General features: G+C 45.9%; 1 protein-coding gene across 4 annotated transcripts in view; it reads left to right on the forward strand.

Moving 5' to 3' along the window:
* The window catches only part of LOC147616268 (Polynucleotidyl transferase, ribonuclease H-like superfamily protein), a 76,749-nt gene that overhangs the window by 2,107 nt on the left and 47,677 nt on the right, over window positions 1–26,965 (forward strand). The gene's annotated exons all lie outside the window — the stretch shown is intronic.

Consider the following 26,965-nt stretch of genomic DNA (forward strand, 5'->3'; position numbering starts at 1 on the left):
AGACTAGCATGCATCTTAGGCAAGCAAACGAAATCTTTCTTCATTAGACGAAGGGATTTTTTGTCTACTTTTGTTTTCCACAAGTATTCTAGGGCTTTACACATGAAAATCTCAATCTGTCTCTACGAGGCCAAGGCAGCAAAGGGAGATAGACTGTACTATTCGTAGACGTACATGCAAAGGCCATGTAGACAGCTTTCAAAATTCAATTTTGTGATGTGGCTTCTGCATCATCCACTCAGTCTCTTCTTTGAGGGAGATCTTCCATCCAATGGGGTATCCAAGATATGTGACTATATGAACAGGTGGCACAATTTGTGCTGGCCAGAGTAATCTATGCCAATCATAATTTTTTAGTAGTAACAACTTTGATTTTCCAAAGTTGACGTTCAGCCCAATAGCCAATCCATAAAGTGATAAAGCTTGCATGATTACCCTCACATCAGGCTCTGAGTTTCGAAGAAAAAAGAAGGAATCATCAGTATAGGCTTCAACCACAAAATTGTTAGACATCATCTCCTTGTTGCTGGCTTCTTGTTTGGTGTCCTATTTTAGCCTCTAGGGTTGACCATGATAGCTAGAGGGGCTGGTCACCCACGGGACTAAATGACACATTATGAACTGCAGAAAGTCATGGTACTCTTTTGATAATCCTGGTTCCCATTCTGAAGTCCTAGATCGGTCTTATAGTTGTTCCCTTCATTAGGCCCTTGGTTTCCCTCTTTTCTCGACATGGCTCTGTCACCCCAAGAAAGTTTCTTCAAGACAAATCCTGCTTTGATAGCACTGTGCCCAGCGGGGCGTGCAGTGACAGACTCAACCACGTGTCCAAGAGATAAAAATATAAAAGAGAGAGGGGAGAGAGAAAAGGGAACGAGGATCTTGCACAGTTCACCACATTGAGCGGGGAACAAGCCCCACCCCCTTTCAGGAATTTATTCAGGAACAATCCACGGGCACGTTGGCCAGGATCAATACAATCAATGAATACAAAACAAATAAATATGCCGATGTAGGATATCCAAGTCGATGTTGATGTCGACACACAAGATCTCTGATGTCGAGCACACCACGGGGATGACCCACAAGTAGATCTCACCAGGCTAGTACCAGATCCAATATCCAAATCCAATGGATCCCAAGTCCAATGAATCCAAGTCCAAGTTCAAGTCCAAGTCCAAGTCCAAGTCCAAATCCTAGTCCAAAATCCAAGCTTCATGTCTAAGCTTTGTGTTCCATGTTCATGTCCAAGCTTCATGCCCAAGCTCTATGTCCAAGTTCTTTATGTCTATGCTCAAGTTCAAGCTTCCATGTCCAAGCTTCATGTTCCATGTCCAAGCTCTATGCCCAAGTTCCATGTCCAAGCTCTAAATCCACTTTCTCATCCCATGAATAATCTCCACAATTCCTATAGCCTTGTCGATGATGAAAACCCTAGAGAAGCTCTTTTTGGCAAGAAAACTGATATAAAACTTGTTTTAATGGTTTTTAGGCGATAAAAATCTCCAAAAAGTAGTTTTTAGGGATTTTTGAGTAGTTTTAGGGTTTTTTGAATTTTCTGTCCGTACAATCGCACGGAAAGATGGTGATGTGGCACTGCAGTTGCTGGAGGCGCTCTGAAATCAGCGGATAGCGATGAAAAACTCCATGATTTGGTTCATAGATGATGATGAAGAAGATAATCTCCACGCTTGAATGAAGATGGCAACGCGATGAAGAGGTTCTTCTTCAACTTGATGCTCAAGAGAGGCTCATGATTCTTTTATACTCGGGGAAGCCTTGCTTTTTGTCAAAAAGTGATGCTTTTGCTTTGCTTTTGCCTTTTTATTAAATATTATTGATAATAGCCAAAGTTCTTTATTTGTGCTTTTACAACTTCAGGGCCTTGCTTTTTGGCCCTAGAGCTGCTTTTTAAGAAAGCGGCTTTTCGCTTTTTGGTCCGGCTTAGTCTCCTTTTTCCAATGGTGCCCTTGGCTCGTGGGGTCAACCTTGTTTGACTTTTTGCTTTTTCTTGCTTTTTGACCAAGAATGGTGCTTTTTCTTAATCAATCCTTATGGACCCTGTTCCCATGTCTTCTTCCACCTGTCTGGTGTCTGGGCATGGATTTCATTATGTGAAATAGAGCTAGGAGGGCCAGATAGTTACATTCCCTCCCTGTTACATCGTAGTTGTCCTCAACTGTGGACTGCAAGTGTTCCAAGCACATCCATATGTTCTATGTATATCCATGTGTTCCAAGTACATGAAGTACTTCCATATGTTTGAAGGTACTAGCCCCATTTGGTGAGCTTGTGCTTCTGGTCTTTCCCCATATATGTGGTGTCATCTTCTCATCTGGCAATATCTCAATGCCTTTTCGTTGGCCGATGTCCTTGTTCTTGATGGTACATCTTCATGGCCTGTCACATGTGTTAGATAAAATAAACGCATACTTACCTTCTGCAAAAACTAGACACAAGCTAGTCAACAAACAAGTATGCATCATTCGCGTCTAATGGGTATGCCAGGTACTGGCCAGGTAGTCTGGAGCCCAGTGGACTATCGCATGCCATAAATCCAAGCATTGTCCATACATCAAAAACAGCACACAAAGTCAAAGAAATTCAAACATACATCAATATGCAATGCACAAGTAATGATCCTCCTGTTCATGGATTATCCTGTCTGGTTTCATCCATAGTCACAAGGGGCGGGGGACGGTAACGGGGGACGGAGATGGGACGGGGGACGGCCATATGTAGGGAACGGGGACGGAGGTAGGAACGGCACTTAAAAATTACTTTGTCAGTACCACCCACTTGCCTATACGGGGCAAAGCTTGCATGTCCTTGGTTGTGCACCACCTCCATGAGGGGATGGGGTGTGATTGACCTCATCCCACCATGTCCATCCCGTCGTCCTTCTATAGGTAGTTGGAACTTGAAGAGCCACTGCCACGAGGAGGATGTCATGGATGATGGATGCCTCCTTGTCACTTGATAGCTTGAGAGAGAGAGAGAGAGAGAGAGAGAGAGAGAGAGAGAGTGAGTGAGGCTTGAGCCTTGAAAGTTGAGGGAGAACTTGAGTGTGAGGATGGGTGGGGGTGTGTGAGTGTGAGTGTGTGAAGCTTGAGAGAGAGTGTGTGTGAGGGAGAGTGTGTCTTGAGAGGCTACAGCTTGCTTGTGTGAGAGCTTGAAACTTGAGACCTTGGCCCTTGAGGCTTGCTGCTTGAGGGAGAGAGAGAGAGTGTGTGTGTGTGAAGCTAAAGCTTGAAGTGTGAGGGAGTGTGTGTGTGTCTTCTTACAGGGAGGGAGGCAAGAGAGAGGCCAAGGCCCAAAGCCTCAAAGGCTCAAGGCCTATGGGCCAAGGCTAAAGGCCCATGAAAAGCCCCTCCCAAACTGCCAAAAGAAAAGGTCAAAAATGTGACCATTGCTCAAACAGTAACCTGCAGGCGTTCCCATGTAGCCGTCCCCCACAACCGTCCCCTCTTGGATCCGTCCCCGGAACGCCGTCCCTTGTGAGGGACGCCCAGCTGGGGACGCCCGTCCGTCCCCGTCCGTCCCCGTCCCACAGTGTTCCCGGGACGGCGTGCCCTCGTTCCAAGGGTCCGTCCCCTCCGTCCCCTGTGACTATGGTTTCATCGAAACCGTGCTGAGCCATCTAGCCACTAGGACTGCTCAGACTATCCTCAAGGCCATCTGGTCACAAGGACTGCCCGAGAGTTCATCAATAGTCATCTAGGCCATCTGGTTGCAATGACCGCTCGATTGCGAAATCCAATATAGTCATCCGGGCCATTTGGTCGCAATGACCGCCCGACTGCGAAATCCGATACAGTCATCCGGGCCATTTGGTTGCAATGACCGCCCGACTGCGAAATCCAATACAGTCATCTGGGCCATTTGGTCGCAATGACCGCTCGATTGCGAAATCCATAGTCATATGGGCCGTCTGGTTGCAATGACTGCCCTACTGCGAAGTCAAAAATATCTGGCATCGTTGCCGTCCAATGGGTCATTTGGCACCTCCCATATACAAGTCTTGCTCCTTGGGCTATTGGGCATCGTTGCCACCCAAACTAGAGTATGTCCAAATAACCATTATAAGCAGACTAATAATCAATTCCAGTCCAATATATATACAATGAAAAGGGCTAGAGGTATGATCCCTCCCTAATCTGTCTTGATCGCAAGACATCCATATCTATACTTCAAATACATCTGGACCAACCACTTCCTCAATGCTCATAAGCTCGAAGTATATCTGGATAGTTCTGGAAGTACTCCTTTGGCATCCATTTCACGTCCAACAGTGAATAACTCTTGAATTCCAAGAGGAACTTTCTGACCACTGTCTTTCCTCTTTTTCTCACAGAATGAAACACAATCTATTTTGGCTCTTCCACCCCTGGTGGATCCTTCAAAACAAGCTCCTCGGGGGATAACATGGTTGATCTTCTTGGTATCCTAAAAGGTACATATACCATCATTCCCTGACTTTGGCAATCCAAAGATAAAATCCATAGCAATATTCTCCCATAGATCATTCAATGGGTGCAATAATCCTGTTGGTGTTTGTCGATCAAACTTGACCTTCTGATAAAACAAACATTCTCGAATCATAAAGTTCAATGTCCTTCCTTATAGTAGGCCAATAGAAATAGCTTTCCAAAGCTTGAAGTGTAGTCAAGGTGTCTGTATGCCCCATGTATGGAGGAGCATGGCACTCTTCCATTGCTTTGGCCTCAATTCCACATGACCTGGGTTTGTATCATAAGAAAACCCTTCTTGATGACATAAAAAATCACCAAATCTGTATTCTACAATTTGTTCCAAAACATCTTTAAAATCCTCTTTGGTAGCATAAGGATTCTTCATCAAAGGGAAATCCATATGGTAACCCGTAGAAATCTCATGGCTCAAGGCTCTCTGAGATAATGCATTTGCTTTCTTGTTGTCTTTGATGTTCATAGGCCACAACATGGTGCTTTTTGTTCAAGACTGCTCCAATGCAAGCTCATCATGTTCAACCACAAAAAAGGTCTAGAATATCCAACACTGGTCCTTTGCTAGCATAAAGTCTCAATGCTTCAAAAGGATTCTGTTTCAACTTTAAGATTCCATGGCTTTATTTGTCAAAATATGCAATGGGCTAAACACCACTACAAACCACTCGTCGAACTTCCTGGCATGATGTCAATTTGATGATCTTCAGATCTCTCTAGCGTCTTTGCCTTCCTTTCCCTTACTTGTCTCGAGGAAGCTGCATGTGAGAGAGCAAGCGTAGGAGTACCTTCCCTGTCTCCTCCATAAGAAATAGAACGGGTAGCTCTAGATTCTTCTGCAATGGTGACTTGAAGATAGGCTTTAGCAGCTTCAACTCCTTCGGCTTCGGTGGCTCAATCCTTGATAAAATTTGCAAACATTTGAGCCCTTCTTTGGTCCTGTTCTCTCTTTTGGTTCTCCAAGCAAGAAATTTTTTGAAAAACAATCATATGAACTGTAGAAAGTCATGGTACTCTTCTGATAACCTTGGTTCCCATCTTGAAGTCCTGGATCGGCCTTATAGTTGTTACCTTCATTAGGCCCTTGGTTTCCCTCTTCTCTCGACATGGCTCTGTCACCCCATTCTTCAAGACAAATCTTGCTTTGATAGCACTGTGCCCAGCGGGGCGTGCAGTGACAGACTCAACCACGTGTCCAAGAGATAAAAATATAAAGAGAGGGGAGAGAGAAAAGGGAACGGGGATCTTGCACAGTACACCACATTGAGCGGGGAACAAGCCCCGCCCCCTTTCAGGAATTTATTCAGGAACAATCCACGAGCACGCTGGCCAGGATCAATACAATCAATCAATACAAAACAAATAAATATGCCGATGTAGGATATTCAAGTCAATGTTGATGTCGACACTAGATCTCTGATGTCGAGCACACCACGGGGATGACCCACAAGTAGATCTCACTGGGCTAGTACCAGATCCAATATTCAAATCCAATGGATCCCAAGTCCAATGAATCCAAGTCCAAGTCCAAGTCCAAGTCCAAATCCAAGTCCAAGTCCAAGTCCAAGTCCTAGTCCAAAATCCAAGCTCCATGTCTAAGCTTTATGCTCCATGTTCATGTCCAAGCTTCATGCCCAAGCTGTATGTCCATGTTCTTCATGTCTATGCTCAAGTTCAAGCTTCCATGTCCAAGCTCTATGCCCAAGTTCCATGTCAAAGCTCTAAATCCACTCGCTTATCCCATGAATAATCTCCACAATTCCTATAGTCTTGTCGATGATGAAAACCATAGAGAAGCTCTTTCTGGCAAGAAAACTGATATAAAACTTGTTTTAATGGTTTTAAGGCGATAAAGATCTCCAAAAAGTAGTTTTTAGGGTTTTTTGAGCAGTTTTAGGGTTTTTCGAATTTTCTGTCCGTATAGTCGCACGGAAAGATGGTGACGTGGCACTGCAGTTGTTGGAAGTAGGTAGCGCTCTGAAATCCAATGGATCCCAAATCCGATGAATCCAAGTCCAAGTCCAAGTCCAAATCCTAGTCCAAAATCTAAGCTCCATGTCTAAGCTTTGTGTTCCATGTTCATGTCCAAGCTCTGTGCCCAAGCTCTATGTCCAAGTTCTTCATGTCTATGCTCAAGTTCAAGCTTCCATGTCCAAGCTTCGTGTTCCATGTCCAAGCTCTATGCCCAAGTTCCATGTCAAGCTCTAAATCCACTTTCTCATTCCATGAATAATCTCCACAATTCCTATAGCCTTGTTGATGACGAAAACCCTAGAGAAGCTCTTTTTTGGCAAGAAAACTGATTTAAAACTTGTTTTAATGGTTTTCAGGCGATAAAAATCTCCAAAAAGCAGTTTTTAGGGTTTTTTTGAGGAGTTTTAGGGTTTTTTGAATTTTCTGTCCGTACAGTTGCACGGAAAGATGGTGACGTGGCACTGTAGTTGCTGGAGCGCTTTGAAATCAGTGGGTAGCGATGAAAAACTCCATGATTTGGTTCATAGATGATGATGAAGAAGATAATCTCCATGCTTGAACGAAGATGGCAACGTGATGAAGAGGTTCTTCTTCAACTTGATGCTCAAGAGAGGCTCATGCTTCTTTTATACTTGGGGAAGCCTTGCGTTTTGCCAAAAAGTGATGCTTTTGCTTTGCTTTTGCCTTTTTATTAAATATTATTGATAATAGCCAAAGTTCTTGATTTGTGCTTTTATAACTTCAGGGCCTTGCTTTTTGGCCCTAGAGTTGCTTTTTGAGAAAGCGGCTTTTAGCTTTTTGGTCCGGCTTAGTCTCCTCTTTCCAATGGTGTCCTTGGCTCGTGGTCAATCCTGTTTGACTTATTGCTTTTTCTTGCTTTTTGACCAAGAGTGGTGCTTTTCTTAATCAATCCTCATGGATCGTGTTCCCATGTCTTTCACTTGTCTGGTGTCTGGGCATGGATTTCATTATGTGAAATAGAGCTAGGAGGGCCAAATAGTTACAAAATGTATACTCTTATGTTTGTGTGTGTGTGTGGGAGCATATATTGATACCAAGTTGTGCACGCACTATTGGGCACTGATGACGTTAGTGGGGATGTCGTAGTATCTAGTCCATACTATGCATGATAGAGTTGTTGGTTTATTATCTTGTGGATGACTACCATGAGGTTATAAATTGCACTTTCTTATAAGGTGAATTTGGGCATGTTCTTGAATTCATCTAGATATATCACTCTTGCAATAGAGTGCTTTTGTTTGGCTGTGTGTAAATTTTTAATAAAGGATTTGGAAGAATAGCCTTTGTTAAGAAGCGGATTTTGTCAAGCTCGATTTTGCTACTTGTTCAACTTGCAAGCATCATTTCGGTCAAGACAATGTTTGGCCTGTGCCATATTCAGATGCTCATCAACTGTCTTGGCTAATTTCAGAAATTCAATGTATTCTTGTAGGGCTGATTTTGCATGAGCTTCCCGCATCCTAGTTTTCCTCATATACCATCTACCATAATCTTGAATAATAGCCTGCATGCGCATCACAAAACCATGCTAAGCAACATCCAAATCCTCTCTCATGTGAAGTATAAGAGGATGGGCAGTGGCATGTACCGTCTGAATAAACTGAGTATGCGATATGTAATTGTTATTTAGCATCAACAATCGTCTGTTATGCAAAGCATGGTCATGAATCGACATACCAAAATATAACCCAAGCCATACAGGCAAAAAGCTAGAATTTCTTGGAGAAATGATGCCGAGGAAAACAAACCTTCAAATATGTAGAAAGCCTATCAAGAAGAACACAAGAAGACGGACACTACCAAAGCAAATAGGCACCGTTTCTCGCGCATGGTACCAACCTATAACAGTGTGATGAGGCAATATGTCTCTTGGCCAGTAGTATATCAATAGGAGGCATCTCCATAATAAGACTCTTTGTTTCAAAGGGACTTTATTTTTCCAAATGTTATTAAGGCATGTTTTCCACCAACGCGATGGTTTAGATATTCGCCAGAGCTGGTTAGCATGCTCAACAATCCATGAGTAGCATGCTCAACAATCCATGAGGAAGGAATAATCAACTCATATGCTCTAGGTGTAGTCAACTAATCAAATGAAACAAGCTTGTAATCACGCATCTATCTATCTAATTTCCGATCCATCAGCCTGTTTTGTGCATTAAAGGGTGGAATGGGTTGTACAAACTGCACTATTCGTATGATCTCTTGCCATATTGGTCTGTGATGCATGCCCAAATCATATTGACGATTTGCTTGAGGAAAAGCTGAGAACCTGTCCATTCACATCTATAACATCCTCTACATATCGAATACCTTTGGCGGATAGAAAATAAGCCTTTTGAGGTTCCAATAATGCTAGTGGTTCCTCAAAGACTCTGCTCTAGTGTATACTTTCCAAAGCGAGAGTTTTTCCAGTGTTAGCATTCCTGCCAAACCAATGCGAGTGTGATAGGATCTGTTTCCAATCCTGAATTAGCCTGGTGGAATACGGACAGCCATGTATTTTACCATTAAAAAGTCCAAGAACAATGTCCCAGTGTGTAGGGATCCAGTTGCTAAATGCCAATGTTCTCATATTTGCACATAATGTGGCTAGCATAAGTGCCCATGGTTGTTTTTGTTGCAGAAAATCAGCAATCATAGTGGCTTTTCTAGCCAATACATGATAATGCAAGTTGAGAATATTCAAACCACCATGCATCTTAGGCGTACAAACAAGTTCATATTTCAGCAGCCTGAGCTCGTTTTTATCACCTGTTGTTCTCCATAAGCATTCCAAAGCTTTGGACTGCAAGGGCAAAAGGATGAAAGGACCAGATGTGCGAGAGGTCAGAGCAAATCAACACAGCATGAAATGGATGAATGAGTGTATGTATAATGGTAAATGAAATCCAGTACAAGAGGCCCTCTGATGTGATGTGAGGTGACTTTGAGTAGTATTCTGAAGAAGAAGCAAAGATGAAGCAGTCGAAGGCTCGCGTCTTCGAGGTAGTAGCTGTAGTGGACAGCAGAATGTAGGGGTCAAGGGCTGTGGATGGTGACACCCGGCATGTGTTCAGGAGCAACGAACAGATGGCTGAAAGCTGCAGGTTACTGCTGATGTAGTGCTGTAGGTATGTCGCAATCAAGGGCATAACTGCTCTACTGTAGACTACTGTCAATGGGCGACTGACTAGGGCTGCTGCTTGTGTGTACAGGGTAGAGCGGATGAAGTAGCAGTAATTGAAGTTGATTATTATGTTGTGTTTTGCTGAATTTATGAAGCGCTCTTTATATATGTGGAAGGGCTGCTGGTCGGTCGTCGGCCAGCAGCACAAGACAATCAATGTCTAATAAAGTGCCTTTTTGGGCTGGTTAAATGCCTTTTTGGGCTGGTTTGCACACACCCCCTCTTAGGCCAAAAGGGGACCATGGGAGAAGATGAAGAAGATGGTAATTGGGTGAAGAGGAACATGACGAAGTATTTGGCTTTGGTTGTTGTGGGTGTAGATCATGTGCTCTTCGTCTTTTGTAGAGTCTTTTGAGTTTGGGCTGTACTGGATCAATGCCACAATGCAAGGGTTTTCACATGCATGAATGCTCATTTCGGTTTTCATTCATACATGCGCTCGAAACACAAAAAACAGAATGCGATGCAATGGGTATGCAAGATGGTAAATGCTATGCAATGGGTTTTCACATGAATAGTGTCCTCATGGGGTTTTCACTGACCCATGCGCCCTTTACAACAATGATAAATAATTCAAATGGTGAGGATGGTCCCCCTCTCAAGATGCTGAGGGTGATGGTGGAGGACTGGTGCCGACCCGCTCGCGACGAAAGACGCTCGAGGATGGGTCGGTTGACAGACTTTGTAAGGATGTCGGCATGGTTGTCCGTCATAGGAATGTATTGGAGCTTGATAGTACCAAGCTCAACCAATTCCCTGGTAAAATGAAAATGGATACCAACATGCTTGGTACGGTTAGAAAAAATAGGATTGCCGGTGAGGGCAATTGCACTCTGATTGTTGACGAAGATGGTAGTAGCTATGTCCTTAGGAACGTGCATCTCCTCAAGAAGCTGAGGGAGATACATAGCCTTAGTGGTGGCGTCATAGATGGCCCGGTACTCGGCCTTAGCTGAAGAACGTGCAATGGTATCTTGCTTCTTGCTAGACCAAGAGAAAGGGCCAGATCCAAGTGAGTACAAATAACCATCATGAGAATGCCGGGAATCGATATCACCGGCCCAATTGGAGTTCGTGCAACCACGCAGGGTGATCCCACGACTGTAGTGAAGTCCGAACATATAGGTACCCGCTAGATAGCGAACAACCCTCATTGCTGAACTCCAATGTGGCTCCTTCGAAGCATTGAAATACTGACTTAAAATGGATGTGCAGTAGGAAATGCTAGGTCTAGAGTTAGTGAGCCATATAAGTTTCCCAACCACTTGGCGGTAGGCTCGCTCTTCATGTGGTGGTGAATCCTCTTCCTTCGAAAGTTTGATGGCTGGATCGAGTGGGGTAGCCACAGGTAGCACCATCAGGAAAATAGGAAGTAATGAGTTGAAGACAGTACTTTTGTTGTGACACAAAGATACCATCAGGATGTTGGACCACCTCCATGCCAAGGAAATATGAGAGAAGACCGTGATCAGCTTGCTTAAGCCCGTAAAGAGCTTTATGCGGGCGGAAGACTTTGCCCTCATGCTCGGGGGGCGGGAAGCTTGGAGGTGAGTCAACATAGACCTCCTCCTCGAGAATGCCATTGGGGAAGGCACTCTTGACATCCATATGGTAGATTGGCCATTTGTGGTGTGCAGTCGCATTGAGTAAGAGACGGATTGTCGTCATTCAAGCTATAGGTACGAAGGTCTCGTCGAAGTCAATGCCTTCTTTTTGGCGATAGCCTTGCACTACAAGCTGGGCTTTGTACTTGTCCAAGGTACCATCGGCTTTAAATTTGGTGCAAAAGATCCATTTGGTTCCAGTGACCTTCTTATGATGAGGGCGATCCACAAGGGACCACGTGCCATTATGGTCAATGCTTTCGAGTTTTGTTCCATAGCCTGTTTCCAGGCTGGCTGTTTGATTCTCTCTTTCCATGATGTTGGCTCATCATGTGCCACATAGTCGGGTGAAAATACAGAGGCAAATGAGGCACGAGGTGTGTGCCTGGTGGACCGACGAGAACCGTCCAAGGAGGTATTGCTAGGAAGCATGCTTGAATCTCGCATGGTCTGTTGGTATCGGGAGGTCGAATGATTGCGGCCATGTTAATCCGCTGCTAGCAATTGTCTAGCTTCTGCTACCAACGGAGGCAGGGTAAAGGGTCCTTGGGTGGCTGTCGGGAGAGGAAGGCTCTTCAAATGGCGGAGTAATAGTCGACTGATTGGGTTCATGTGGCACAGTCGAAGTCTCTTGTTCAGGTGATATGGGCAGCGGAAGGCCAAGTAAGTCCTCTTCATCAGAGACAATGTCTCGATGAACGAAGACTTTGTTCGATCTTGGATCAAAGACTTCGTAGGCCTTTGATTCATAAGAGTAACCCACAAAAATGACGAACTCACTCCTTGGCTCAAGCTTCCTCCTCGTGTCATTCGGAGTGTGTGTAAGCACGACACCCAAAGATATGGAGATGGGAAATAGTCGGTTTTTTGCCATAAAATGCCTCAAACGGGGTCCTGTGAGGGACAACAACCGTGGGGCAACGGTTTAGAAGGTACACCGCAGTGTTGACTGATTCTGACTGAAGGCATTCAGGCAGCTCTGCTGCAAAGAGCAAGGAGCGTGCCATATCCATAATGGTTCAGTTCTTGTGCTCGATCACTCTATTTTGTGAGGGGGAGTTGGTGGAGGTGAGCTGGCGTTGCATGCCCTGCTCTTGCAAGAACTCGGCAAATTGATGGGAGATAAACTCACCACCATTGTCACTGCGAGTAATCCCAATCGAGACGCCCATTTGGTTAGTGACTAACCAAACCCGCGTGGTAAAGTATTGGAAGGCATCTGATTTATGCTTCAGGAAATACACCCACATGTACCTTGAATAGTCATCTACAATCAGCATGTAGTAGAGAGACCCATTGAAGGAGGGGGTTCGGGATTGTCCACTCAAGTTGAAGTGAATCAACTTGAGGATACCTTGAGCACGATGAGTAGCTGATGGGGGAACGGTGTACGTGTCAAAATACGCAGCGGAGATGATAACCAAATCTGAGACCACAAGAGCAAGTAGAGTGCAGAAAATAGACAGCATAAGAGAAGGAGAGAGATAGGTGTGTAACTCTTCTCGATACACAAGATCCCGAATATGAAAACAAGATACAATGATGTGGGGGCAATGGGGCCATTTTATATGGCCCCATATATCCAGTCGGCCAGTGGAAAAACAGCCGCCAGCCTCACGACTGGGTCTCCTCCAGTCGGCCAGCCAATAAAAAGGGTCCACGACCTGAACAGAATAGTTGGCCTGCTCCACATGCACACGAGTGCAGTCGGCCAGCTTCTGGGTCATCCTGCCAGCATAGGGCAGCCACCCACACCATGGAAAAAATAGGAAAAAATGGGGAAAAAATTACGGGGAGTGAGGAAAAATGAGAAAACACCTACAAAGGGCGGGCACACCCACAACAGAGGCCCTGGTGTCTAATAAAGACAGGAGATGACTTCTAACACCCCCTCTTAGCTCCTGGCTGTGAAATCAACCCTAGGGAGTTGGAGTGCCGCCTGAGCATAGCCTAAGGTAGAGACTTTGTGAAGAGGTCCGTCGCATTGTCCTCCGTCGAAAATTAAGTAGCAAGATGTCACCAGCCAAGATCTTCTCACGTACAAAGTGATACTGTATCTCTATGTGCTTGGTCTGGGCATGGAAGACCGGATTCCGAGCAATAGCTATACAACTCTGGTTATCACACTGGATGACTGTGGGCTCCTTTTGTGGAAACCCAATCTCGCCTAGCAGCCTCCGCAGCCACACAACCTCGCAAGCAGCACCACAAGCAGCCCGGTACTCTGCTTTTGTCGAAGATAGGGCAATAGTTGGCTGCCTCTTACTGCTCCAAGAAATTGCTCTTGAGCCGAGGGTAAAACTGTAACTTGAAGTAGATCTCCTCATGTCTGGATCTCCTCCCCAATCTGAGTCACTGCAACCTTGGAGTTTGACTCCATCCCCTCCTGTGTAAAAGAGTCCTAGATCCTTCGTACTCTGCAGATACCGCAAGATCCGCAATTCTGCGTCCCAGTGAGACTTCAATGGCGTCTGCATAAAAGAGCTCAACGGCCCCACGGAGAAGCTCAAGTCCAATTTGGTGTTCAGCAACTAGATCAATGAACCAACCAACTTCCGATACTGTGAGGCATCAACTGGCTCACAAGGATCATTAACAGCTAACTTTGTATTTGGGTCCATCGGCGAAGTAATAGGCTTGCAGTTCTCCATCCCAAAGGCCTCAAGCAACTCATGAACATACCGTTGCTGAGAGACAAAAAACCCCCTCTGGGTCTGCCAAATCTCCAATCCCAAAAAGAAGTGGAGTAAGCCTAGGTCGGTCATCTCAAACTCCTTTGACAAGGCAACCTTCGTCACGCCAATGTGCTCCACATGACCGCCAGTGAGAATGAGATCATCCACATAAAGGATGATAATCGTAACCATGCCGCGTTTCCGAAAGAGATACAGGTTGGGATATGTAACCGATCTCTGAAAACCAGTTCGAATAAAGAAGGAATCAATCTTCTGGGAGCCTGCTTAAGACCATACAAGGCCTTACGTAACCTGTAAACCATCCCTTCCGATCCTGGAACAACAAAGCGTGGAGGCTGCTCAACACACACTTCCTCCTGCAGGTCACCATTAAGGAATGCAGATTTTACATCCATTTGATACACGGGTCACCTCTAAGAAGAAGCAAGGGCTAGAACGGTCCGAATCGTGGTCATCCGTGCTGCCGGTGCAAAGGTATCCTCGTAGTCGATACCTGGCCGCTGAGCATAACCTTTAGCCACGAGTCTGGCTTTGTGTTTGTCCACCGACCCATCTGATGCATATTTGGTCTTAAAGACCCATTTGACACCAATGACTGACCGTTTCGACAGCCTCGGTACCAACTCTCATGTGTTGTTCTTCTCGATGGCATCAAGTTCCACCTGCATGGCTTTCCTCCAAGTATCTTGTGAAAGGGCTTCCTTAACGGAAGTGGGCTCCTTGTCTCGCATAATACGAAACATCAAAGCATAGTTTACCTGAAGAAGCTCCGTTGTATTGCTTTTGTCGCGGACTCTGTGCGATCTTTGAGGGCCGTCCTCTTTGGTCCACTCGGAGGGTAGCTCCGTAACACTGGACTCCCGAAGGGTGTCCATCAACCACGTGGGTACTCGAACAGATCGTGGAGCCTCCTGCTGTTGCGGGGGCTCTACTCCAGCTGCGGGCTCAACCTCCTGTACTGACTGAGATTAATCAACTGGAACAATGGTTTGGGAATCATCCTTAGACTCCTCTGGATCTCCAAGAAGTGGCGGCTCCTCGACAGTGGATACTGGAACATGCTCATCAAAGACCACTGTTGGGGTAAAGGCATTATGCCCACCCTTATAGTGTGTACTAGCCCATAAGTTATAGTACATAGTACGCTTAGTACTTTTAATGTACTAAGTGCACTATGTGTACTAGTGCAATATACATGTGTGATAGGGGAGTCACACACTCATCTCCATGAGTTGACTTATCCCCACAACTCTCTCTCTCTCTCTCCCTTCTTCTCTGTGTATGTCTCCCACATGAAAACCTAACCCTAATTAACTCTCCCATTCAACTGGTATCAGAGCATAGGCTGCAGGAGATCCCTGTGGTAGAGAGTCGGTTTGTTAGGTTTTGTGCAGTGTGCAGCGACTGTGTGTCCCTGCATTGAACCATTCGCAGGCAGGTGGGCTGAAAGAGAAGGAGTCGAAGGCAGCAACGCGTTGGGCAAGCAGGCGTGTGCTGTCTGTGTGAGCGTTGAACGCTGGGCGTCCATACTCAGGCGAACACACAACGCGTGTAGCGCAAGCCACTAGGTGGAGGCGGCAACATTGAGTCGGCGGCAGCTGGTAGGCAGGCGAGCAAAGAAGAACACCAGCGCGCACAACTGAGGAGTCGAACGCCGTGCATTCCACTGCACGGGCTCCACGTCAGCAAATGTGAAGCGCCAGCAGCAGCACCGGCTCAAACGCCTTCGCTTGTGTAGACCCCACGCCTGCGACCAGCCCAAGCCCGACTACAAAGCAGCCCAACCAGGCAGCGCAGAGGGTTGCCCAGCGACTGTGTGCAAGTCGTCTCGAGCTTCCCGTCTCCTTCTACAGTCTCGCTTCTCTTCAGCCAACTGTTTCTCCGCCACCGCCACCGCCACCGCCACATCGCGCTGCGACCATTCCTGCAATAGCAGCACAAAATTCATCACCCCCCTTTCCTGCAACAAAAAAAAAAATCAGAAAATTACCTGAGGTATTTGCTTCAATTTTTGGAATTTGCATGTCCAATTTGCAATTGAGCAGGTACAATCATCAATTGAGCAGGTCAGGTGCCGAATTGCTCAATTTTTGAGCAAAATTGGCAAAATTGGGTGACATTGGTCACAATCAGGATCAATTTGCAGGAAATTGGATGTCAAAATTTGGGGCTTTTGATGTATTTGTGCAATTGGGCATTCATACGTGCTGTATGATGTGAGAAATCGCACATTCGGGCAAAATTGCAGCAAAGTGCAGTGCAAATCAAGGGGCTTTTGTGCCGATTGGATTGATTTGCATGCAGGCACTCGCATTTGATGCTTTGGGCATATGTTGATGCCTGTCAAGCACTCAATGTGCCTGTAAATCAAGGGGCTTTCATGTATTGGATGTATATGTGGCCAGGGGGAAGCATCGCGAAGACTCTCAATGCCTTCATGTGCGTTAATGTACCATGTATGATCAGAAATTGATCTTAAATCAAGGGGCTTTTCAAGATTTTATGCTTGTTGAGCTCGGCAAAGCAGCAGGCAAGACTTTTATGCCTTGAATCCTCATAAATCAGATTGCAGTCAAGGGGCTTTTGCCCAATTTCTGTTCGAGACTGTTGTATGCAGTGTTCGGGACTGTAAAAGTCTGATTTTCACTCATTTGGACAGCCAGGAGAGCATTTATTGCTATTGTACCTGCTGGTACAGATTTGGTACAGTTTTGTACAAGTTTTGGCATGGCTGCACATTGATTTGAGTGAGCAAAAATCTCAATTTCAGCTGTTGTACTTGCCGGTACAGGTTTGGTACATTATTGGTGAGCACTTAGTACTGCTGTACAGTACTTTGGAAGGGGAACAGAGCACATTTAAGGTGCTGTCCTAAATCTGCAGCAACCAAATTTTGGTGATTTCATCACATACAGTGGGAGAAAAGTTGCATTCGTGCTTCCGCAGTGGGAGATAAAGCTTGGGAGAACAATTGTGAGCACTTTGTGTGCTTTTGGTGCAGTGTTTGCACATTTTGCAGGGAGTCAGGCATTGACAGGTTGCATATTGCTATGGCAATCACAGGTGAGAGCTCTTCATTGCTTCACATCAAGAAGCTTGAAGGCTCACATAACTATGATATTTGGCAAACCCAGTGCTATAATGTGTTGCTCCAGAAGAAGCAGCACAAGCCTATCAAAGAAAGGGGTGTAAAGCCCGCTTCTCTTACTGCTGAAGAGTGGGAAGATATGGATGAGCTGGCAAGATCTACCATCATGTTGTTTGTGTCAGACACTTTACTTTTCAGCATTCGTGAAGAGAAGACAGCTTGGGGAATGTGGCAGAGATTGCAGGACTTGTATGCCCAGCAAAGTGCCTCAAGCAAAGTGTATTGGTTGAAGAAACTCATAGGTCTTCAAATGAAGGAAGGGACGTCTATGACAGCCCATCTAAATGAGTTTAATGGTATTGTCAGCCAAGTTATAAATCAAAAGTTGGCAATGGACGATGAGTTCAAAGCCACCTTTCTCTTATGCACTTTGCCAGAGAGTTGGGACACATTCAGGACAGCCACTAGCAATTCGAATGCTATGCTGTCATATGCAGATGTTGAGGGTGCTCTTCTTCAAGAAGAGATGAACAGAAAGAATAATTCTGTTGGAAAGTCCAATGCAATGAATGCACGTGGGAGATCCCAGCAAAGGGGTAAAAGCCAAGAACGGGGAAGGAGCAAGTCTCGCTCCAAAAAGGACTTGGAATGCCATTATTGTGGCAAGAAGGGACACATAAAAAAGCAATGCTACAAATGGAAAAATGATCAAAAGGAAAAGGGAAAAGGCAAAGACAAAGACAAAGATGAAGCCAAAGTTGTAAAGCCAAAGTTGTAAAGCCAAAGGGCAAAAGTGGAGTCAAGATTGAAGAAGTCAATGTGTCACATGCAGGTGACAGTGAGGATGAGGTCCTATTCACGTCTTCACTTGATGCCCATTCACTTCTTACAGGAGATGGTCATGGTATGCACTCATGGATCATCGATTCAGGTGCCTCCTTGCATGTCACAGGTTGCAGAGACTTGTTTGTCAGGTATACTGCTGGCAATGAAGGAGTAGTTTATTTGGGTGATAACCATGCATGCAAGATTCTTGGCAGAGGTGATGTGAGGCTTGTGTTTTCAGATGGCTCACAGGTTATGCTCCATGATGTCAGGCATGTGCCTGAGATTAAGAAGAACCTGCTTTCTACTGGACAGCTTGATGATGCTGATTATGTTACCACATTTGGTCGTGGAAAGTGGAAGATTAGTAAGGGCTCACTGGTTGTTGCCAGAGGCTCTAAGGTGGACACTCTTTACTTCATGCATGCTGGTGTTTGTCACCATGCTAATGTAAATGCAACCGAGCTGCCGGAAATCTCTATGTGGCATAGCCGGTTGGGACACATGAGTGTCAAAGGAATGGAGCAATTGTCTCATTTGGGTTACTTGCCTTCTCTAAAGTTTTCAAGTTTTCAGTTTTGTGAGCATTGTATATATGGCAGGCAACTCCAGTGCCCCCACAAGAAAGCTCTTGGACAGAAAGATGCTCAGTTAGAGCTTGTGCATACAGATGTATGTGAGATGCCTAAGCTTTCTTTGGGAGGGGCAAAATATTTTATGTCTTTTATTGATGATGCCACACGCAAGGTGTGGGTTTATCCTCTTCGTTTGAAGAGTGATACATTCTCAGTGTTTGAGAAGTTTGTTGCTCTTGTTGAGAATCAAACTGGCAAAACACTGAAGGCTTTGCGTTCCGACAATGGTGGAGAGTATATGTCCAAACAGTTTCAGGACTTTTGTGATGCTAAAGGCATCAAGAGGGAGCTCTCTACTCCTTATGATCCTCCACAAAACGGGACAGCAGAGAGAATGAACAGGACCATTCAGGAGAAGGTCCGTTCGATGTTGTCACATGCTGCGTTACCTCATGGTTTTTAGGCTGAAGCTGTTATGACAGCCATTCATCTTATTAACAGGTCACCTAACACGAGGCTTGGTGGGAAAGTGCCAGAGGAAGTATGGACAGGGAAGCCTCCGTCATACAAGCACTTGAGAGTGTTTGGTTGCGTTGCGTACGTGCACATACGCAGGGAAATGCGCACCAAACTTGATCCTAAGTCTCACAAATGTATATTCCTAGGATATGGTGACAAAGGTGAAATGGGGTATAGACTTTGGGATCCCGTGAATAGAAAGATTATACGCAGCAATGATGTCATTTTTGATGAAACATGCATGTATAAGGAGCCTGCAAGGCAACAGGAGCCTGGCAGAGTCATCTTTGATGATGATGGACATCATGGACAACAACCGAGGGCTGTAAATCAGCCATTACAGCAGCAAAACCAGCCCTCAAATGGTGCTGAAAATGGTCCAAATGGACAGCCAGACATGGCAGAAGATATCCCTATGGATATACCACAGTTAGAGGAGATACCGGGCATGATTTTTCAGCCTTATGGCATGGAACAGGAGCCACCAATAGGTGATATGCAGGCTGGACAGCAACCTGCAAATGATGGTCATTGGGTACGGAGGTCCACAAGACCCTCCAGAGCCCCTGACAGGTTTGTTCTAGGGGTTGACTACTTGATGCTCACTGACTGTGGGGAGCCCTCATGTTATAAGGAGGCTTTACAGAGGGCAGACAAGGCTCTTTGGGAGCGTGCCATGAAGTCAGAGATGGATTCTTTGCACAAAAATGGAACATGGAAGTTGGTGCATTTGCCTGCAGGCAAGAAGGTTTTGCCATGCAAATGGGTTTACAGGCTCAAAGTTGCACCAGATGCAAAGCCAAGATACAAAGCCAGGTTAGTGGCTAAGGGCTTCAAGCAGGAATATGGTGTGGACTTTGAGGAGATCTTCTCTCCAGTGGTCAAAATGACCACACTTAGAGCTGTTTTAGCTTTGGTTGCACATGATGATCTGGACTTGATTCAGATGGATGTGAAGATTGCTTTTCTTCACGGTGATCTCCATGAGGAGATATATATGCAACAGCCAGAGGGTTATGCAGTGAGTGGAAAGGAGAAGCTTGTATGCAAGCTGAAAAAGAGTCTTTATGGGCTCAAACAGGCACCAAGGGAATGGTATCATAAATTTGATACATTCATGAAATCCCAGGATTTCAGGAGAAGTGACATAGATCACTGCTTGTACACCAAGAAAGCTTTGGATGGCAGTCTATTGATCCTCATCTTGTATGTTGATGATATGTTGATTGCCGGGAAATCTCGTAAAGAGATGGATGCCTTGAAGAAGAGGCTGCATCAAACCTTTGATATGAAGGATTTGGGTGATGCAAATCACATTTTGGGTATGCGGATACTTCGGGACAGAAATCAGCATGTGTTGTATTTGTCTCAGAAGGAATACATTGGCAAAGTCTTGCAGAGGTTCAATATGGACGGGGGGAAGAAAACTAGTACTCCTTTGTCTCCATATGTGAAACTCAGTGCTATGGACAGCCCACAGTCAGATAGTGGCAGGGCTGATATGGCCAAGATTCCGTATGCTTCAGCTTGTGGCAGTCTCATGTATGCCATGGTTGCTACTAGGCCGGACATTGCATTTGCAGTGGGAGTGGTTTCTAGATACATGGCCAACCCTGGCAAGAAGCATTGGGAAGCAGTGAAAGGTGTCATGAGATACCTGAAGGGTACACAGGATATGTGCATTTGCTTTGGCAAACAAGATGCATTAGTGCATGGTTACACGGATTCGGATTATGCCGGTCATCCAGATAACCGGAAGTCTACTACCGGTTATGTGTTTACATTCACAGGAGGTGCTGTGTCATGGATATCCAGGATGCAGAAGTGCACAGCCTTATCTACTACAGAGGCCGAGTATATTGCAGCCACAGAGGCTTGCAAGGAGGCATTATGGCTATCTTGGTTAGTGGTTGATTTGGGTTATACAGGTGATATTCCATTGTTGCATTGTGACAGTCAGAGTGCCATCCAGTTGGCAAAGAACCCTATCTTTCATGCAAAGACGAAGCATGTGGATGTGAAGTATCACTTCATCAGAGAGGTGATAGAGAACAAGCAAATTCAGCTTGTTAAGATTCATACGGATGACAACCCGGCTGATCTGTTGACAAAAAGTTTGCCTTCGGAGCGGTTTGCTCATTGCAGACACTTGATGGGCATTGGATGAGGCCAGTTTCAGCCTTGATATGGCCTTGTATATTATCATGTACATGCTGATTTTTCTTTTCCTTTACTTAAGGCCACTTTGCCTTTAAGTGGGAGGTTGTTGGGATAAAGGCATTATGCCCACCCTTATAGTGTGTACTAGCCCATAAGTTATAGTACATAGTACACTTAGTACTTTTAATGTACTAAGTGCACAGTGTGTACTAGTGCAATATACATGTGTGATAGGGGAGTCACACACTCATCTCCATGAGTTGACTTATCCCCACAACTCTCTCTCTCTCTCTCTCCTTTCTTCTCTGTGTATGTCTCCCACATGAAAACCTAACCCTAATTAACTCTCCCATTCAACCCTTATAGTGTGTACTAGCCCATAAGTTATAGTACATAGTACACTTAGTACTTTTAATGTACTAAGTGCACTATGTGTACTAGTGCAATATACATGTGTGATAGGGGAGTCACACACTCATCTCCATGAGTTGACTTATCCCCACAACTCTCTCTCTCTCTCTCCCTTCTTCTCTGTGTATGTCTCCCACATGAAAACCTAACCCTAATTAACTCTCCCATTGAGACCACATCCCGGTTGACAACAATCTCATTCCTCTCTGCATCATACAATCTGTATCCCTTGGAGAGAGAATTATACCCCACAAATATAAGCTTGCGGGATTTGGAGTCAAGCTTCCCCCTCTGCTTCTTCGGAATACATACGCATCACTCCCAAAAACACGGAAGTGGGAGACATCAGGTTTCCTGCCAAAGTATGCCTCAAACAGAGTCATATTAGCTACTGAAGTCGTTGGAGACCGGTTGAGGGTATGGATAGCCGTTGCCATAGCCTCTCCCCAAAGTGGACGAGAAAGATCACGATGCTCCAACATGGTCCTCGCCATCTCCACCACAGTCCTGTTCTTGCGTTCTACAACTCCATTCTCTGAAGGCCATCTTGTATTGGCCAGTTCCCTCTTGATGCCATGGTCTGCACAAAATCTGAGAAATACATTCGAGGAGAATTCACCCCCTTTGTCAGCCCTGAGAGTCTTTACCTGCAATCCAGACTCTTTTTCCACCATCACGTGCCAATCCTTGAACCGTGCAAAAGCTTGGTCCTTCTGTGAAAGAAAGTAGACCACGTGAATTTGGTACAGTCATCAACAAGCAGCATGAAATAGAGAGATCCTCCCAATGATGATGTTTGCTGAGGTCCACACAAGTCAGTGTGAATCAACTCCAATGGTTTTGAAGCCGGCCTGGAAGCCTGCTTCGGAAAGGATTCCCTGTGCTGCTTACCACGTATGCAAGAACTGCAACGTCCTTGCGTGCTGCCAACATCTGGCAAGCCAACCACCATCTGGTCCCGAAAAGCTCGCCGCAGTGCATCCACATTTAAGTGGCCAAAACGAAAGTGCCACAGATCTCCGACCTGAGAACCTGTCAATGAGGAGAGTGCGGAGAGCTTGTAGATACCATTCTCCACACCGCCTTCCCAAACAACCTAGCCAATCTCACGGCCTTGTAGAGCAACTCAATGCTCCTCAAATTCCACCCGAAAGCCAGTCTTGCATACTTCATGCACTGACAGAAGATGAAAACCAAGAGCAGGGACGTAAAGAACACGGGAGGCATGCTTGTCCCCCTTGCCGTCGGGAATAATCTCCATCCGGCCCTCACTGTGTATCGGAATGGTGGAGTTGTCGCCAATGAAAATGCGACCTGATTGCCGTTTCAGATCCAAAAAGAAGTCACGGGACGGAGTCATGTGCTTGGAAGCACCATTGTCAAGAATCCATTCCCGGGTATCCTTTGCGGTGAAGCCAACTGCCTCCTCGCTCGAAGACGATGAAGCATCTGAGTCCATCATCTCTAACTGCACAAATGCAGGAGTCTTTGCAGCTGAGGCTGAAGAATCAACACTCTTCCTAGTCCGCTTAGGACACTTCCTCCAATAGTGGCCTTTCTCACCACAATCATTGTAGGACCTCTTGGCCTTCAGTTTCTCTCGTTCTGTGTCAGGCTTCTTCTCAGAAGACTTCTCCGGTGAAGCCTTCCCTTTGCCCTTGTTGTTATTCCGGCCTTTCGGCCGTTGGCCAGTTAAGGCCTCCAAACCTCCGTTGTGAGGAGGGTTCGTGAATCGTTTCTCCTGGTCCAAGACCATGGGCACAAGCTCCTCCCAGGTAATAGTACAGAGCCTGCCACTAGTAATCAAAGAGGAGTAGAAAGCGGAATACTGAGCAGGCAAGTGGGACAGCAAAGTAATGGCTATATCTTCCGATGATATCTCCTTCCTAGCCTAGAGGACTTCTTGCTGAAGGCGTGCAGCTTGTTAATGTGCTCCCGCATCATCGACGACTTTGCAGGGTTCATAACCTGCATCTGTACTTCCAAGGAAATCCTCTTCATGGGCGATAAAGTGCTATAAAGAGACGCCAAGTGCTGCCATATGCGTCTGGCCAGCGTCATATGCTTTACGTGATTGATTACTTGCGGTGTGCAATTGAGGAAGATAAATGACCGGACCTTGGCGTTGACACGATCCCACATCTGTGCGTGTGCCTCGCGGTTCTTCCTCGTTGACAGTAACTCCCCTTCCTCTGCTTTTGGCCGTGGAACCCCGATAACGATGAAATCAGCAAGGTCATGTGACTCCAGCACAGACTCCATCATAACCTTCCAGATGCCGTAATTGTTCCCGTCCAACTGAAGGTCCACTGGGAACGTGGGGAGTGTTGGGATCTTCACATGCTTCTCAACCAGCTCTAACAAATTCGCCATCGCGGGGATGTAACTGAAAAGGGTGGGTGGATGGGAAAAAAAACTTTTAAACCTTTAAGTGGCTGTCCAGCAACTCAGCCCGCCTTCCTCTTGCTTCTTTTCTTTGCGAACAGTCCCTAACAGTCCACCAATCAGCAAGGCAACAATCCCCCTCTTGCTCAGAAAACTCCCAAGATCTTTCAAGAGCCTAGGGCTCTAATACCATGTCAAAATACGCAGCGGAGATGATAACCGAATCTGAGACCACAAGAGCAAGTAGAGTGCAGAAAATAGACAGCGCAAGAGAAGGAGAGAGATAAGCGTGTAACTCTTCTCTATACACAAGATCCCGAATATGAAAACAAGATACAATGATGTGGGGGCAACGGGGCCATTTTATATGGCCCCATATATCTAGTCGGCCAGTGGAAAAACAGCCGCCAGCCTCACGACTTGGTCACCTCCAGTCGGCCAGCCAATAAAAAAGGTCCACAACCTGAACAGAATTGTCGGCCTACTCCACATGCACACGAGTGCAGTCGGCCAACTTCTGGGTCATCCTGCCAGCATAGGGCAGTCACCCACACCATGGAAAAAATAGGGAAAAATGGAGATGCCCCCATCCACGATCGAGTTGGGTCAGCTGAGATACAGAAAGTAAGTTGTGGCCCAAGTTAGGAACAAGATAGACATTGTCCAAGGTTGCTTGGTTGGGGACTGTGTTTGTGTCAAATAAGACGGTGCCAATAGATTTGATGGGCATTAGTGTGTTGTTGCCACATTGAACTTCACCCTTAGCAGGATGCTGAGAGATGAAAATGTCAGCATTGGGTGCCATATGGTGTGTAGCTCCATTGTCAACTATCCAAGTGACTGGATGGCTACAGGGAAGAATTGGGTGGGCTTCAATGATGGGCACAGGTGGATCATCAGGTAACTAATAGATTTGAATGAGGGTAGAAGCTTCCACACGCTGACTGCCTCGTCTAGCCCTTTGTTTCTTCTTTCTTTCGGAAGAGTAGCCAGAGTCAACCTTAGATGTGGCCTGAGCGACATTGGCCAGGGGGCCGGGATGTGTAAGTGATGACCAATCAAACATCCCTTTCGGGGTGGCAAAGGATATTGACTTTGGGGGGGGGGGGGGGGGGACCATGAGCGACTTGACTAGTGGTTCGCCACTTAGAAGATCTAGGCCAATTCGTACTAGTGTCTTGTTGCTAGTCCCCTAGTGGGGACCCTGCAGAGTAGGTGCTGCAATATTACCCCCTATCTACTGCCAATGGGGGACATTGCCACCACCTTGGTTGTTTTGGCGATTCGAGTTAGTGGTGTTGGGTTTGGTACCTTTGTTATCCCTGGCTTTGATGCCACACTCATCATCAACATGTCCAGACATTTGGCAATGAGTGCAGTATCTACTCTTTTTAGGAATATTTTGCCAGTAGGGAGTGGGTGTTGAGGCAGAGTTTTTGGGATCAGTGGTGTTGGCTTGATTACCTGGGTTTTTGTTTCCCTTCCCTTGTTGCCCTTTTTGGGTAGAGGTGGTATTGGAAACAAGGGCCCCGTCTTGGGTAGAGGAGGAAGAAGATGACTTCTTGGGGTGAAACTGGTCATCCAACTGAGCGAAGCGCATTAGTTGGCACTCACACTCATATAGGTTAGGCATAGGTTCTAAACTAATGGTTTGTGTAGCAAAAGTAAAGAAACTAGGTTGCAACTTGTTCAATAATGTGATGAACTCGTCTTCTTGAGACTTGGCGGAGCGAGTGGTGGCGTGCTCGGCGTTAAGGCGCTACTATTCAGCAAGCTTAACTTTCAGGTCATCCCCTCTTTAATAGAGAATTTTTGGATTTGATGCTTAAGATCAATGCGATGCGTGCGACCACATGCTGCATCTCTCTCTCTGCAAGGTGTGCCCATCTGTCAGAGACATAGTGGAACTGCTGGAGTTGTGAATGAAACTTTGGCAAAAGGCCTTGCATGAGCTTCACTATGGCAGTGGCACTCCTAGCGAGCAAGTGTAGATAGGCTGGTCGTCTCCCAATGTAAGACCTGGAACGGGGCTCTCCAATGAGTAAGAAGTCCCATCCTCCGTGTGGTCTAGATTTGAGTACGGAGAATCAACTTTTGGTGAGAAAGGCTAGTCCTCGGAATCACGGAAGACGATCCAATGTGTGTGCTCTAGAGGTCTACTCTCGATAGCTCTAATACCATGCGAGGACAAAAGGACGAAAGGACCAGATGTGTGAGAGATCAGAGCAAGTCAACACAGCATGAAATGGATGAATGGGTTCTTGTATAATGGTGAATGAAATCTAGTACAAGAGGCCCTTTGATGTGAGGTGACTCTGAGTAGTAGACCGAAGAGGAAGCAAAGATGAAGTAGTTGAAGTAGCCAAAGGCTCGCGTCTATGACTGCGGGGGCTCTCCGAGGCAGTAGCTGTAGTGGACAGCAGAACGCAGGGGTCAAGGGCCGTCGATGGTGACACCCGGGTTGCGTGCAGGAGCAGCGAACAGATGGCTGAAAGCTGCAGGAGACTGCTGATGTAGTGCTGCAGGTATGTTGCGATCAAGGGCAGCGAACAGGGGCAGAACTGCTCTGCTGTAGACTGCTGTCGATGGGCGACTGATCAGGACTGCTTGTGTGTACAGGTAGAGCCGACGAAGTGGCAGTATGTAGCTGGGTTGCTGAAGTTGATTATTATGTTGTGTTTTACTGAACTTATGAAGCGCTCTTTATATATGTGGAAGGGCTGCTGGTCGGCCCAGATAAGGGCCGTCGGCCAGCAGCACAAGACAATAAATGTCTAATAAAGTGCCTTTTTGGGCTGGTTTTCACACATTGACATGAAACTGATCTTTTTTGGTCCAAACTAAAAGAGGCAAGTAAAACTGAACATAGGCCATAAGAATGGATTGAACAATCCGAAGTCGAACATGCAAAGGCCATGTGGAAAGCTTCTAGTGATCCAATTTGTGATTCAATTTTTGTAAAATCCAGCATGTCTGATTTGTAAGAGAAACCAACTAACCTATGGGTGACACACTTTTTTTTTAGTAATGATATATTACTAGTGGGAAACCTCA

The sequence above is a fragment of the Cibotium barometz genome, chromosome 38 (genome assembly GCF_041138505.1).
Source record: "Cibotium barometz isolate CiBa-2024 chromosome 38, ASM4113850v1, whole genome shotgun sequence".
NCBI classification, from domain to species: Eukaryota; Viridiplantae; Streptophyta; class Polypodiopsida; order Cyatheales; family Cibotiaceae; genus Cibotium; species Cibotium barometz.